A 12,139-nucleotide genomic window follows, 5' to 3' on the forward strand; every position below is an offset into this window, starting at 1 on the left:
GTAGGTTTTTATTGTGATGTATGTTAAGTGATTATGACATCACAAGCCTTAAAGTAAAAGTAAAATTTGCTATACAATGAGATATGTAGTTGGTAAGAAGTGGACACTGAGTAGTAAATAAGCCTACCGATTGTGGCATGTTTTTGTTGGTTTCTGGGTCCAATAAGATTTATTCTCTTAATGTTAGGAATACATTTATAAATAAATTCCTAACATTAATAGTCAGACAGGAAATAATTAAGTTGCATTATTTTACTTTTGTTGCATATTTTTGGAGAAAAAAATTAAGCATGGCTATATCATTTCTTAGGTGACATTGTTTAAACAATCGAAATGTATTTTGCTATATTTACGGGGAATATATGTTACAATTAGTGGTGGGACGATTAATCGGAATCATTAATCGTAAGAATCGTGTATTTGGGGGGGGGGGTCGGAATCGCATTGTTAAAAAATACCTTAGATTTACGATTCTTTCATTATGATTCTCTTATATTTTTAAGTTGAAATGTTTGTTTGAAGTGAGATTAATGCTGTAAAAAATTTATAATAAAAACGTCATAGAACTTTTCATAACATATTTAATATGATATATAAGAATTTTATTAACTACTTTAAAGGTAATCTTTATTTATCTTAATGAGTTTTCTTATTCCGTCACATACATAGGTGCTGTCTGTCTGTTTTGAAACTTTGAGGCTCATGATTAGTTATGTTTGCACTGTTGCGAAACTTTAGGGACCGTGAGGTAACATTTTTTTTATTTGTGAGCGAAGTTTATTTATTTATTAAGCAGCCTAACTACGTCAAGTCCATGAAAAAGTTGATGAATACTTAACCCTTATCGAAAAAAGATATTACAGTGCTCTCATTGCGAGTAAATCATGTTAAAACTCAGTGGTTTTTCCAACTTGTAACTAAAAAAAAAGAAAAAAAAGGGCGCTTATCTTTTGGCAAGTTTTTTTTTTACCGACACTCTTCCATTAGTAAATGAATGAAAAATCTCATTAGTAAGTGAAAAATATCTTGTCAACCTTTATATTTAAAAAAAAATAAAACAAGCAAAGTCAAATTATTTTAACAATAAAAGGTTTAATAGAACAATATATGTACTTTCTATTTTCTGAACAAAGGCTGTTTCAGGAAATAGTTCTAAAACTAAAATTAAACTGATCATGTGGTATCAGTTCGCAAAACTTTGCCAGTCAGTCGACTTTTTTGATTTATGCTGACTGACGGTTCCGCTTAAGGTTTTTTGACAACTACAAAAGAAAGCAACCATTTTACTATCTGTTAAATAAATGCAGTAAGTGAATTTAATTTTTTTTCTTTCAGAAATTTACATTTCATTAAAATATTCTGCTGAATGAAGCAATTAAACATTGCTTTTGGAACTTCTTTGCACAACAAAAACAAAAAAAAATAAATGTGTCTTGCACCATTAGGCGTTTCGACTATATAACTACTGTGTCCCTCGCCATTTTTGAGGATGGTCCCCAGGTGCCATGTGTGATCCGTCCTGTTGAGTATCCGCACACATTGGCCTGGATATAGTGGGGGTAGCAGTCTGGCTCCGCTGTGCTGATCATGGTGGGTCTTCATGTTTGACGACCTTGCCTGTAGTTGGTCGCGATGGTCTTCTTTGCCTGGTTCTGACCGACTGGGTAGAGTGGTAGGTATTGGTCTGCCAAACAGCATTTCGGCTGGCAAAGGGAGTTTGCTATCTATTGGTGTTACCCTGGCTTGAAGCAGAGCAAGGTGGATGTCAGTTCTCTCCCTTTTGCACTTCTTTATGATCGACTTGATATGTCTCACATGTCTTTCCACAAAGTCATTGCTTCTGGCAGAGTGGGGTGAGCTTGTCACATGTCTTATGCCCCAGGATTTTATGAAGCTTTAGAATGCATGTCCAGAGTATTGGGGGCCATTGTCAGTCATAATTTTGTCCGAGCGACCAAAAAAGTGAGGCATAGTATTTGATTTTGTCTGCCACTGCTTTTCTGACAATGTCATTTCATCGACGATGGGATATTTAGAGTATCTGTCGACAGTGAGTAGGTATTGTTGTCCATCAATTTCAAATATGTCGGATGCGATGAACTTCCAAGGCTGGGATGGAATGTCGTGTGGGAGCAGTGGTTTGTGCCTGTGTGCATCCTGGTAGTCTTGGCATAGTGTGCACGACCTGCACATCCTTTCAATGTCCTTATTGATATTGATGCAGTACACACATTCTCTGGCAAATCAGTGGGTTTTTTCAATGCCTTGGTGGAGAATGTCTTCTCTCATGGTTTCTGGGATGAGAACTTGTCTGCCTTTAAATAAAATTCCCGATTTGATAGCAAGTGCATCGCAGAAAGACCAGTATGGGCAGATCCCTGTAGGTGAATCACGAATGTTGTTAGGCAATCCTTGGTGTATGACCTCCTTGAGGATATTACTGGTTGGGTCTCTGATAGTTTCCATCCGTAGCATCTTCTGTTTTTCCTGTGAGAAGTTGATGATGGAGATGGTTTGATCTTTGTTGACCTCTGCGTTTAGGTTGTCAACCCTCTCATCCAGCTCAACTGATTTGTTGTTGTCAGGGTTGGGTGTCAGCGAGGATCATTTCACTGCCCGGTCTATACATGATGTTGGATCTTTAGCAGCATGCGCTGTAACCGGTCTGGTGCTGAATGCATCTTGTTACCAGTGGCTTATGATGATGACAGAAAAGGCTTTTCCATGAAGGTATGTATGGTACTGTTGAATACCATGCACCACGGCCAACATTTCCCGTTCAATGTTGCTGTACCAGGCTTGGGCATCAGTAAGCGTCTTCAATCTAAATGCAATCGGTTTGCCATTCTGGATCAGGGCTACTCCCAGGCCCTTCTGCGAAGTGTCCACTTCGAGCGTTATAGGCTTGGTCTGATCGTAGTACGACAGGCATGTGTCCTGGGAGATCATCTCTTTAAGCTGGTCGTAGCACCTTTGGTGTCCAATGTCCCAAACCCATGGTGCTTGGGATTTAAGAAGACCATGTAGTTGGTGTGCTTTCTCAGCATAGTTGGGAATATATGGGGACAGGTAGTTCAACATACCCAAGAAGCGTTGCAGTTCCCCCTTGTTTTGTGGGTTTGGCATCTTCTTTATATCACGTACCTTGTTCGGATCTGGTTTTATTCCGTTAGGGGTGTAGACGTTCTCAAAAAAAAGATATGGTGGGCTGTTTTATGAAGCATTTCTGACTGTTAAAAACGAGACCTGTTTTGGCTGCTCGGGTCATGAGTTTGTGTAGATGGATACTGTGGTCTTCATCGTTCTGGCCAAATACTGCCACATCATCAGCAATACTGGCCACACCATCTAGGCCTTCCAGGATTTGGTCCATTTTTGCTTGGAAAATATCCTGGGAGACGTTAAGGCCAAATGGTAAGCGTTTCCAGCATACCCGTCCAAAAGGTGTCCTGCAGGTTGTCAAGAGCTGTGATTCTTCATTCAGGTGTATCGACCAGTATCTAGCCTTGGCATTGAGTTTGCTGAATACTTTGGCTTTTGCAAAAGCTAGGTTTAGTTCCTCCACGGTGGGTACTTTGTGTGGGCACTTTTTAAGACTTGCGTTAAGCTTCTGTGGATCCATGCATATTCAAAGCGACCCATCTTTCTTTGTGCTGTACACGAGGCTGGAGCACCAACCTTCGACCTTCATGAGCACCTTCCTCAATGAGCCTATTGATTTCCTCCTTTATTTTATCCTTGAGGTGGATGCTGCATTTCCATGGAGGGTCAATGAAAGGCTCGGCGCCTTCCTTCAGTAGGAGTTTGGCAGTCCCACTAAAATTTCCTATCCTCTCAAACTGATTTAGGAAATCAGACATCAGTTGGGTGATAGACATGATGGGTGCAACTGGGCATCTTTTGAAGGTGTCGACATGAATTGTGATAAGCCTCAGCCTTCACATGTTGGGGGCCCCATGACTGCAACGTAGAACAATGTGTTCGTCCACTCCAAGTCCTTGTGTTGACATGGGAAACTCGCCTCCCTATGAGGTCAGTTTAACATGTGGACAGGGTTTTAAGATGGACAGACCTTCTTGAGATTTGCCGGAAAGTTTGCATTGGCAGAGTATTGCCTGATGCCCCAGAGTCAATTTTCATTTGTAAGGTGCAGTGCGTTCTATACTTTAGGTGGAGTGGCCTGATGTTCAGGCTTATGTAGGTCTCATCCCTAGGTCTCTTAGTGATGCTGTCCATGCATTTTGCACTGACAGTGATGGAGTGGAAGTGCTGCAGGTAAGTGTTATGGCGAGATGAGCAATTCACCGCCGGAACTTTTTATCGAAAGAACGTTATCACCGGTCACCGGTTGTGAGAGTTTCCCTGTTCTGGAACACTTAAAACGTTACATGCTGTCTCTGTAAATATTCTCAATAAACTTCTTTATTTTTTAGTACTTCAGAACTTCTTTATCAATTTATTTTCCTTGTGGAATACCTTTCTTGAATATCCTTTTATTACAGCCACCCACCGCAGGAACTGGCGACGAAGATGAGATACGAACTGTAAATTCATCTAAAAAAAAACAAGAAAAACATGTGGTAACTGAGAACATTCTGAAAATTGTTGTTCACAAAGTTCACTTTTAATTGAAGAAAAAGCTTCTGAGAAAGCGAAAGACTGGTGTCTGCCACAAATTTACGCAAGTAAAAAATAATTTTTATATTATTGACGAGTTAAACTCCGTTTTTCTCTTTTTAAACTCCCAAAGAGTTGACGTTATATAACGTGTGTGTGTGTGTGTGTGTGTGTGTGTGTGTGTGTGTGTGTGTGTGTAAATTGTGACTTTCTTCATGAGAGATATTTTTTCTCGTGTTTTTTGTATTTGGTTAATACAATAAAAAAAACAACAAATGAACAATACTGAGGAAGCTGTGTTTATCTAATAAAGAAAATTTTGTAAAAGAAGTTTACATGTGTCTGCTGAAGTAGACGAACGAAGAGTCTCTTGAAATTTTGTCAAGTGTTATTTTAACAGTGATTTTTTTTTCGGAACTTTCCTATGTGTTGACAATTTTCTGTGAAAATAAGCATCTTGTTTTTGAACAATATATATTTTTTTTTCTTCTCTGTGGTATACGTTAACTTGCTATTGATACATTTAAAAAGAAAATGACATCGGAACAAATAGCGACGTTGACGAAAACGTTAACTGAGAGTTTAATCGCTCAACAAAAAGACCAAATGAATTTTCAAAAACAAATGCTAATTCAACAAGAACGTTTCGAAACTCTTGTAATGCAATAAATGACGGATAATCGCTTATTTTGTGAAACGATTTTGTCAGAAAAATCTAAGGAGGGTGCATCCAGATTTTTTTCGGCTGAGGGTATAACGAACTCGCTTTCAGAGTTTAAATATGACCCAGAAAAAGGTGACACTTTTCCAGCCTATTATCGTTGGTTTGAAACGATATTTACAAAACGATGCGAGAAGTGGTCGGATGAGGAAAAAATAACACTATTACTCCAAAAAATGGGCACAGAAGAAAATACTAAATTCACGAATTTGATATTGCCTAAAAAACCGGAAGAGATCTCTTTTTCTGAAACGGTGAAAATTTTGTGTGTTATATTCGATGAAAGAGATAGTCTTTTTCATACACGGTATAGGTGTTTAAATATGTCAAAAGACGAAACTGATGACATTGTCACATATGCGGGTAAAGTCAACGCCCAGTGTGAACTGTTTAAATTAAAGGATTTATCAGAGGACATGTTTAAGTGCTACATATTTGTCCAGGGAGTGACATCACCGAAGGACAAGGATTTAAGGTCAAGGATATTATCAATCATGGAACAAGACCCGGAAATGAACTTGCAAAAAGTGACAGAGAAATGTCAAAAATTGATAAATGTAAAAAGGGACACTACGAGGATAGAGGGAAAAGTCACATCCCAAGTCCAGGTAGTAAAACAGAAGACATTTCCAAAAGACAAAGGGAAAAGTTTTGAATGTTGGAGTTGTGCAGGCCCGCACTTAAGAAAAAACTGCCCTTATAAAGACCAACGTTGTACCAAACGTGGCCTAGTGGGACACCGGGCATCCTACTGCCGAACTAAGCAAGACAAAAGACGGAAATGGAAGCCAAAAGTAAATGTGGTTTTGTCCAAAGAAGAAATAAAACAAGGAGGGAAACGGAAATTCATTCGCACACAAATAAATGGTCACTCAGTGAAGCTACTTTTAGACACAGGTAGCGACATATCAATTATCGACGAAGTGACCTGGAAGAGAATTGGTGGTCCAAAACTGAGAAAAAAACAAAAAATTGCAAAAGGTGTTTCTGGAGAGCGATTAAAATTCATGGGAGAATTTAATTGCAGTGTTTCTCTTGGATCGAAAACTTTTTCCTCAAACCTTTCAGTTGTTCCAGGAATAAATTCTTGCCTTTTTGGAATTGATTGGATTGTTTTGTTTGATTTATGGGAGCTACCCATAAATTCATTTTGCAATAATGTAAGAGCGTTGGAAAAGAAAAATTCCAAACAAAATTACCATTTTCTGGCAGTGTTAAAAAGTGAATTCCCCAAAGTTTTTTCAGAGGGATTAGGAGTGTGCACCAAAACTGAAGTAAATTTTGAATTAAAATAGAATGTGAAACCTGTTTTTAGACCAAAAAGAAATGTGCCTTTTTCTTCAAAAGAAGATATTGAAATTGAACTAAAAAGACTACAGAAGAATGGTGTAGTCGAAAAAGTTTACTATTCTGAGTGGGCGAGCCCCACTGTGTATGTTAAAAAGAAAAATAAGAAGATTCGGGTATGTGCCGATTTTTCTACAGGCCTTAATGACTGTCTGATGGATCATAGTTATCCACTTCCATCTCCTAAAGACATTTTTACAAAGCTGAATGGAGGTAGAATTTTCTCCAAAATCGACTTATCGGAAGCTTACCTTCAGGTAAAAGTCAGTGAAGAATGTTCTAAGTATTTGTGTATCAATACCCATCTAGGACTTTTCCGTCTAAAAAGACTTCCTTTTGGATTAAAAGTGGGCCCAGCACTATTTCAACAAATAATGGATACAATGCTTGCTGATTTAGATGTTGCAATCGCATATTTGGATGACATCCTTGTCAAAAGTAAAAATGTACAGGAACATAAGGAACACATCAGAGCAGTTTTCCAAAGAATTGAGGAATTTGGTTTCAAGTTAAGTGCCGAAAAATGTGAATTCTTTTTAAAACAGTTAAAATATCTTGGTCAAATTATCGACAGCCAAGGCAGAAGACCGGATCCTCAGAGAACAGAAGCAATCGAGAGGATGCCAGCACCCAATAATGTTGCCCAGTTACAATCTTTTTGGGGTTTGGCTCAATATTATGCTATTTATATTCCAAACATGCATAAGTTGAGAGCACCATTGAATGATTTGTTAAAAAAAGGACAAAAGTGGATTTGGTCGAAAGAATGCCAAAATGCGTTTGAAGATATTAAGAAATGCCTGCTATCAGATTTAGCTCTAGCACATTTTGATCCACAGAAAGAATTGATTGTTGCATCAGATGCAAGTGACTACGGAGTAGGAGCAGTTCTTCTCCATAAACTTGAAGATGGATCAACAAAGCCAATAGCCTATGCATCCAGATCACTTTTGCCGGCTGAAAGAAACTATTCTCAAATTGAAAAAGAAAGCTTGGCGATTATTTATGCCATTAAAAAATTCCATAGATTTATTCATGGAAGGATGTTTACTTTGCAAACCGACAACAAAACCTTATTGACTATTTTTGGCTCTAAAAAAAGGCATACCTACGCACACTGCAAACAGACTCCAACGATGAAGCATAATTCTACTAAATTATAACTTTAAAATGGAGTACATTTCATCCAAAAATATCGGACATGCAGATGGACTGTCCAGGCTCATCCAAAAGTGTGCTGAACCTTTGGAAGACACAGTAATAGCTGCATTGACAGAGGAAAAAGAACTCTCCGGATTACTGTGCAACACAATCAGAGAGTTACAAGTGACTCTAGACGAAATAAAGAAGGCAGCAGAAAAGGATGATTATATTGTGAAAATGAAAAGGTTGGTGCAACTAAATAGAAAATCAAAGAAAGACCCTAAAATTTTACCATTTTCCATTTGTGCTCAAACCTTGATGTACGCAGACAGAGTCGTCATACCGACTACGCTTCAGATAAGAATTTTAAAAGAATTTCATAGTGGTCATCCAGGCATGTCGAGAATGAAAGCTTTAATGCGTGGATATACGTATTGGCCTAGGATGGACCAGGACATTGAAAAACTCGTAAGAGAGTGTCAAGGGTGTCAGCTAGAAGCAAAGGCACCACCTGTGCAGATACAACCGTGGCCAAAGACTGGTACACCATGGACTCGGTTACATATCGATTATGCAGGTCCTTTAAATGGACATTATTTCTTAGTGGTCGTCGACAGTTTCACAAAATGGCCAGAAGTGTTTAAATACAAACACCCTACTTCGATGAGTACAATAGATGCACTAAGAGTTCTCTTCAGTCGTTTTGGAGTGCCTAAAACTATCGTCAGCGACAACGGCACCCAATTTACCAGCAAAGAATTTGAAGAATTCTGCAAGGCTCTAGCCATTGAACATTTAACAACGGCAATCTACCACCCAAGGTCAAATGGCCTAGCAGAAAGGTTCGTTGATACATTCAAAAGAACCTTAAAGAAAAACCAAGGCATGGACACTGACGAGAAGAGTCTTGAACAATTTTTATTGGTGTACAGGATAACTCTGAACCCAAACACTGATACCGGTTCGTCACCAGCCGAACTGATGTTTGCACGGAAAATCAGATCTGTATTTGACAGAATTTTACCAAGTGCAACCAGAGTAACAACAACAAAAGAAAATTTTCCAACAAGGTTTTACAAACCTGGTGACAGAATATTCTTCCTGAATTACAGGAGTGGAAAAAATTTTTGGGAGGAGGGGATTATCATGAAAAGAATCGGACACATGCTATATTCTGTAAGAAGTAATAAATTCGACTGTCGCAGGCATATAAATCAGCTAAGACCTCGACACACTGATGACTACAAACAGGCAGAAGAAAATGACCTGCCCCTAGAGGTTTTGTATGATTCTTTTAATATTCCCCAACCCTTAACAGAACTTACTCCAGATTTGAGAGTTCCAGTTTCTCCACCAACTCAAACGATATTGAGGAGACAAAGTACAAGGGTGAAAAGAAAAGTTAACTGGCTGAGCCCCAAGCCAAAAAGCAAACGATATTAAGCCAAATTCTCTTGGAAGAAATTGTCTTAGGGAGAGGTGTTATGGCGAGATGAGCAATTCACCGCCGGAACTTTTTATCAAAAGAACGTTATCACCGGTTACCGGTTGTGAGAGCCTTCCCTGGGCGGGAACACTTAAAACGTAACATGCTGTCTCTGTAAATATTCTCAATAAACTTCTTTATTTCTTTATTACTTCATAACCTCTTTATCCATTTATTTTCCTTGTGGAATACCTTTCTTGAATATCCTTTTATTACGGCCACCAACCGCAGGATATATCAGTAAGCGTCCTCATCACTGCCGGTATGTATATGATCAAAACGTTTCCGATATGTCCTGCCTTCGGTTCTCTTTGAGGTTTGGTTTCGGTGTCTGCGAGAATTGCTGTAGTGCTTGCCTTTTCTTCTGTGGTCTTTGGTTTTTACCTTTCTACAGCATCTCGCCCAGTGTCCCTTGCTTTCACATGCAGAACATTCATCATTATATGCTGGGCATTGCCTGGGCTTGTGGCTGGTATTGCAGTTCCCACATTTCCTGTCTCAGTTGATGTCGATTCTTTCAGTTTTTGGCATTCCCAGCTGGTTAAGTTGCTTGTTCTCAGCAATGAGGGCTTCGTACTTCCGACCCTATACCCCTTTGGTTTGCTATAGAGCTCATTTCTGAAGGCTTCGTATGGTGTTGAGAAAATAATGAGCTTTATTAATCGCTCTCTCGGCTCCTCGTCTGTAAAATCACATTTATGTGCTAAGGTTCTGACTCGTGTAACAAAGTCGTCCAGTGTCTCGTTTTGTTTCTGACGGTACTGCATCAGGTGAAGTCTATGGATTCGGAAGTTTACATTCACCCGGAGTTGACTTTCGAAGAAATTGTTCCGGTGACTTCTTTTCCTTGTCAGTGAGTCCTCTGGCGTTTAGGCGTCTTAGGCCTTGGTCGCCTATACCACAGCATATTTTCCTAGCTTGCTTTGTGCGTTCAGTAATTTCTTCATCCTCTATATAGAGGTTCATTTTCTGTTTGAACAGGGACATAGCTTCGCTGAGGTCTGGTTCTGACCAGTTCATAGTCAGTAGGAGGTGTGCCATAATTTATTGTTTTTTGATGTTCTTTTGACGGCAAATATTATTATTATTATTATTATTGTTTGTGTTTTTTTAATTTTTTATTATTTTTATTTATTTATTTTTTATCATTAAGAGCGGGGCTCTAAGGGGTGTAAATAATACGTACTCACGCTTTTTTCCCAATATGGCGTCGTTCATATCCCCATGTGGTCACTGGCCAACTGTGCGTGCGCAAATTTTTTTTTTTTTTCGTCTGTTATTTTCTTTTCTTTATTGTTCTTTCTGTATATATTTATTCATGGTTATTTAATCCCACCATTGCCACCATGATGTGTTACTTATTGGGGTGGTATTTATAGGAAATAGAGCCGAAGAGAGGAGCGATTAAATTGACGTTTATTGAGCATGAAAGCTAGGCCGGTAAGGTTACATCCGAGCCTATACAAAAGGAGGTAATTGGTTTAGTGCATTACTACAACATTTCTTTTGAACTTTTACCCTTCACCTCACGTCAATGAAATGTCTCACCTTCATCTCACGTCAATGAAATGTCTCACCTTCACCTCACGCCAATGAAATGTCTCACCTTCAACTCACGTCAATGAAATGTCTCACCTTCACCTCACGTCAATGAAATGTCTCACCTTCACCTCACGTCAATGAAATGTCTCACCTTCACCTCACGCCAATGAAATGTTTCATTTACTAAAAACGACTTTTACAAACTTTTATTTTTACAGATATTATGTATAATAAAAAACGACTTGGGAATCTAGTGAGAATGTAGTATTATGGTGACTGAGAACTCTAGCTTGGAATATCTTAGACAACTCAAAGGTCCACTTTTTGGATTAGCTTTGTGCTTAATTTTGTTTTTCAAAATAAAATAAATGAAACTTTTAAATGTAACAAACTATAAAATTAGATTTCACACCTGATTCATCCACTTGTCTCTTGCAGCTATATTGTCCAGTTTTTTATTTCATTTTTGCAGTTCCTTCTCCAGCTGACTCTTGCTGCTCTGATTCCAGTGGTTCCTTCTAGCAACACCTGCTTCAGCTCCTTCCTGAACCAGGATCCTGCCTGTAGCTTCCAGCTCCCTGTTCCAGTGCTCATTGATACTTCGTCCTTCATTTCAGTGCTTATCAACACCTGGCCCTCTGTTCCAGTGCCTGTCAATACCTGGTTTTCTATACCTGAGACCACTTATGCCTGGCTCCAGAATCCAACTTCCTCACTTCCAACCTTTGCAATCTCTGTTTTTGTCGATCTAGCCATTGGCCACATCGACACAGCAGGACCTACCTGAAGAATTTCATCACATCTCAGGGACATCCACATCAATCTCCTTGTGACATAAAATAAATGAAACTTTTAAATCCTGTCCAAGATTCACTTTATAGTTTTTCATTCCTGCAACCACTTTTCCTGACAATTCAGCCCTTCCCTTGGCCATGTCCATGTGGACTGGACCTACCTGAGAAATCTCATCACACCTCAGGTACATTGACATCAATTTCCAAGTGATGTCATCCTATGCTGTCCAGGATACAGTTTCTGCATCTCCAGCTATTTGATGTCCCACATTCCTCTCCATCCAGTCTCCACTGCTGTTCAGATATAACATTTTCTGTTTTCCTACCTTTCTGCATCTTCATCGATCGACTTTCGAGTTCTACATTTGTCTCTTGTATTCATGGCAAAATAAATGTTTCTTTTACAACTGTTCATTTGTGTTTGCCATGTGTGGTACTTTGCCTGTGTCTACTTTGTTAGTTGTACAGCCGATTAGCACTCAACCGATT

The sequence above is a fragment of the Euprymna scolopes genome, chromosome 21, assembly GCF_053919585.1.
Source record: "Euprymna scolopes isolate OS-2025 chromosome 21, ASM5391958v1, whole genome shotgun sequence".
Classification (NCBI taxonomy): Eukaryota; Metazoa; Mollusca; class Cephalopoda; order Sepiida; family Sepiolidae; genus Euprymna; species Euprymna scolopes.